This window comes from Somniosus microcephalus, chromosome 11, assembly GCF_052327205.1.
Source record: "Somniosus microcephalus isolate GS21.2 chromosome 11, FLI_Smic_1.0, whole genome shotgun sequence".
NCBI lineage: Eukaryota > Metazoa > Chordata > Chondrichthyes > Squaliformes > Somniosidae > Somniosus > Somniosus microcephalus.
In genome coordinates this window covers 225,211,728-225,216,655 of record NC_140997.1, presented here as the reverse complement: position 1 = coordinate 225,216,655, position 4,928 = coordinate 225,211,728, and the positions used below count along the sequence as shown (strand labels likewise).

Here is a 4,928-nt window from a genome sequence, read left to right as displayed (position 1 = left end):
GCCGAGCAGCCACGGCTTTGGCGATGGCAAGGATTCTGGTAAAGGAAGCGTTCTCCTGGTGGGGACTGCCACAGGTCGTGGAGTCTGACCAAGGGGGTAATTTCACGGGGCGAGTAATGCAGGCCACCTTGAAGATATTAGGGATTGAGGGGAAGTGGCATGTGGCTCACAACCCACAGTCATTGGGGGTTGTGGAGCGCCTTAACCGGACTATTAAAGAAAGGCTAAGGAAAGAGACAAAGTCGTCCCCGATAAAGTGGGATGAGGTCCTGCCGTTAGTTTTAATGGGTGTCCGGGCCGGCCTCTCCAGAAGCACAGGGTGAGCATGAGCTCATGACCGGGAGGGTCATGCGCACCCCCACCCACGTTTTGGCACCGGTCCTAACGGAAGCCCAAGTCCGGGAAGTGAACCGGGACAAGTTTGTACAGAATCTGTATGATAAATTAAAACAGATTCCCTGGCAGGCAGCCAGTAACATGGGGAACCAGCACCGGAAAAACCGATTGCTGCTCGAGCCCCAGAAAACCCACGAGTGGAAGGTGGGAGACCAGGTAATGGTACGGAACTAGGCCCGGGTAGGGGCATTAGAGCCACTATACATGGGGCCGTATAGCATAATGGACAAGGCAAGCCCCATGGTGTACGCGGTTAAACTCCCAAACCGCACAAAGTGGTTCCATATTAACCAGTGCAAGCGGTTTAACCCAGGGGAGAGAACAACAGAAGTGTGATGAAATATTCCATTCATCACTGCCTGTGACTGTGGTTGGTTTCAGGTTTCAGTTCCCTTACCTCAGTTCCGTCTCCTCACCATTGTATTGTATATTGTAATGTATTGTGTGTAGGGCTCCGCCCATACCTGGCCCCTATGTAAGCAAGCTCAGTCTGGCCTCATATCCAGTACTGCAGACCTCCAGATGGAAGATACCTCTCTCCACTGCGTGTTACCTTCTAAGTTAATAAAAGCCTTGTTTTGTTTCGCTAACATCGAGTCTCGGAATTATTGAGGCACATCAAGAAGTAAAACGACACCAAGGCCCAATAATGAGCATGGTGGACGCGGGTCTTCCTCCCATGATTTGGGATGATGACCCGGTGGTCGGGACAGTAAGGAGGAGCAGTAGGGTCCCACGGCCGAGGACGCCGTGGACGCCTCCTCACCGACCATGAGCCGCAAAAGGCCCGGCGAGCAGAGCCTTAACGGGGCCACCCGGCAACACGGGTAGTGATGTACATAGTTCTTGTATATAACGAAGCCAGACCTGTGGAGGTAAATCCTCACAGAAAGGGATTATTGCTTTTTGTTTCCTAGGAAGCCGAGGATGGAATGGAGACAGCCCTGAGACTGAGCGTGATCTTAATGTTGGCCGGGACGGGGCACAGCAGGAGAGGGGACACCGAGTCGTCCCTCCTCTATGGCTGTACTGGGGTGGGGGGACCCACTGTGACTAAGGGGGGTAGGAGGGGGTACACAGACGGGATTGCAGCCTACTTCCACGAGGGAAGATGGCCAGGTTGACTGGTGTCCAATTCGACGAAATATTCCAGCCACGCCGGGTTCACGTGCGGGGAGGCTTCCCTACCATGTCCCCAACTGAAGATCACAGCCACACGGGTTAGGGTGACCGAGGGCAAGCGCGTGTGCTTAAGATGCAAGGGACACATTCCACTGGAACGGTGGTGGTGGCTTAGGAAGTTGAGTCAGGACAAGGGGAACAGGTCAGCGGACTGGGAAAGACTGGGGAACGACACGTACCGACAGATCACGGGGATGAAGGGGGGAGTGGAAGTGTGCTGGAACAAGTGGTGGAAGGAGGAACAGGGGATTTATGTGTGTGTGTGGGGGTCAGAACGGATCTGCCCAGTGGGTGTGTCGATTGCTTTCATACGGCAATGGCAGGAGTCCGGGGCCGGTATGGGATGGGATCGGAGTTTGGATGCTTGCGTAGTCCCAGACCCTCCCAACACAATAAATTCCCCGGAACTGGTAGTGCAGAATTGGAAGCCCCTGCCCACAGCCCCACCGGTACAGGAGACAGAAGTTAGGTGTCCCGCCACCACACCAGGCCCAGGGAATGGTTCAATTCTAGTCCCAACCGGGAAGGTTTTATTCCAGAGTGTACATTACGCGGCCGCGTCGGTCATCTTAAATTTAACCCAGGTGCAGCTGCCCGAGTGGTATCTGAAGGAGACTGAGCAGTTTTACGAAGCCCTTATTAAAGAAATGTTCCGCCAATTTTTCGAGCTCAGCTACTGGGATGTGAGTCGGGAGAAACTGTATGGCATGGATGCGTACGATAGAGGCAATCCGGGTAGACAAAGGCGAGGGACGGTTAATGACATGGCCACGGCTTTTAGCACGGGCACATCCCTCATCAATAGTATGGATGATATCCAGCTGCAGATGCAGATTAATAGTTTAAAGGACCAGCTGTGAAACTTACTGGGGGAAGGGAACGAGGTGGAAGGTTCGGAGCTAAAAGAAGACCAGGCGATGACCATTCATTTAAAAGAGGTTATCGCTGAGCTGGAGACACACGTCAAGACCATCAACGATTTGATACGGGAAGACATGAATGCCTCAGCACAGGCAGCCAGAAGTGATGCGTGTGTGTTGTACGGTGCGTGGTTGCTAAACGAGGGACGCAGTAATCTGGAGGACTTACAACTAGGTTGCATCCCGTCGTGGGTTAGCAACCGGCACCTCACAGCGCTCAGCCCGGATCATAATTCGATGAGCCTGTGTCAGCTCTGATTAGCTTCCAAAGCCTACCCAGTCCCAGTTGATTGCGGACAGTCCAACCACACAATTATGGGGATTGTACTGAGGATGCCTATTTTGTAAATGGACGGGTCACCGCAGCCAGTGCCGGTATACCGGGTCGATAACATTGGCGTCTTGAGGGACGGGGTGCATGTGCGGTATCATGGGGCCCCACCATTTGTTATAAAGTGGGAGCATGCCTTGACCGGCACTGACCTCAAGGGGTGCCAGAGCAGGGGCGCACGCGTGATATTGTGTCCCGAGCACCTGAACGCGTTCGATTGACCAGTGCGTGGGTTTGAATCGGAAAGTGCAGAGCCCATCAATTGCACCATGGAGGTGATGGCCCAGAGTCACGTTCCACCTCAGGTAGCATACGCGGGTGACGGGACGTACTGCGTTAGGACAAACGTGGACCAGTATCGGGTACACAACGGCACTTGGTGCCCGGTCACCGATTCGACTTTCTGCTTCAAACCCGTGACATGAATCTTGCCGTTCATGTAGAAATGACTTGTGAAATAATACTGGGTGGCCTGCTGGTGGCGCTGTCCAGGGAGAGTATAAATACTCGGGCATGAGCCCAGCTTGCTCAGGACATTTTGTAAACAGGAACTAGTGAAGGACAACTAGACCTCCATGTTGTGAAACAGTCGATTAAAGCCTTGTTTAATACTCAGGCCAAGTGCTTAGTAGTTTTCTTATGTCACCCCACACAAGTTCAGGTGGCGCAAGAGCACATCCTTCCCATTTCAGAGCCATCCACAGTACACCTCGTGGTTAACAACACGGTACAGAATCTGCAGCAGTACATCGCACGGTTCGGGTATGAGATACAGCCTCTGCCCGAACACCTCACAAAATTAATAAAAGCCGTTGAGCTGTCACAAAAACATTTTTACACGCTCGAACAGCGAAACCGGGACACAGGGGAGGAAATTCAAGGGATGATTTCTCCGCCCTGGTGGGACATTGGGTTAAATGTCGAGATCCCTCCGTGGATCCGGATATGTTCGCAAGCTCTTGTAATTATACAGAGTTTGGTGGGATTGTACTTGTTACGGCTCCCCTGTAAAAAGCGAAGCAAGGCACTCTGAAGTCATTGGCAGGCCCTGATTAAAAGGTAATCAGGAGTTTTATTCTCTGTAAAAAGTTGTTTAAGTATGTATTTGTGATTAAAGAACAGAACCTGAGGATTTTAAAGGTAATGAATGGCTTGGTTGGGGCTCACGACGCTTCTACACAGTGGAAGAAGACAAGGATGCTTGATATTCCAGTGGGGACATTGAAATATCAAAGGGGGGAGGTCTGTAAGCATCAGCGCAGGCCCCAAGGATTTTTTTTGTATCGGACATTTTGTATGATTGTTACTGCTGATTGACCAGCAGCCTGTTTGGAGAGGATGGGAGGGGCCCAGGTGTTCGTGATGGACAGGAGATTCCAGCCAGGCCTACAAACTGATTACGGGAGAATGTCTGAGCAGACAGAGTTCTCTGGGAAACAATGGGCCCAGGAAGGTGACTCATACGGTAACGGGCAGAAGATGGAGGGTCATTGTAAATTAATGGGAAACCACTTAACCCAGGATCGGGTGAGAAGTGCGGCCCATCATCTGCCATTAACACCAGCACCTAGATGGGATAGCCCCGAAAGGCGGGAAACCGGACAAAAAAGGGTGATTAAAAAGACATCACTGCAATACACAGACCTTAATGAACCTTGAGGGTATAAGAGAAGGCAGCTTTGGCCATTCTCGCTCTCTCTCGCTTGCTCTCGCCTTCGCGTACCTTCATCTCTGAACCAAGAACCGAGCACTCCGTCCGAGACGGAGAGAAGAAACCACCACGAGCGACAAGAGCCTCGCCTTGCTCTTCAACTGTAGGAACGAACCTCGAAACTGGGACTTGGATATTGCATCAGCGATACAGAACCAGGAGACACGCTCTACACAGGGAAGCAGCAAGCAAGAAAACGGACAATCGGGGTGAGCATTGTCCAAGCCCACGCATCCTTAAGACCACCGGTACTGTGTGAGGGGGTGTTGTGTGTCCCAACCAATCCAGAGGGGCTTAGTGGGGAGGTTCTGTGTGTAATATATAGTGTATGTTCCGGGGTTTGTGGGACAAGTCCATGTTATACTCTGTATACACAGTGTGACTTTAG

The 4,928-nt window shown here is 51.8% G+C and overlaps 1 pseudogene; it reads left to right on the top strand.

The window, feature by feature from the left end:
* Positions 1 to 2,495: 2,495 nt before the first annotated feature.
* LOC147111290 (uncharacterized) lies at positions 2,496 to 3,862 on the top strand (annotated as a pseudogene).
* The last annotated feature ends 1,066 nt before the right edge of the window (positions 3,863 to 4,928 follow it).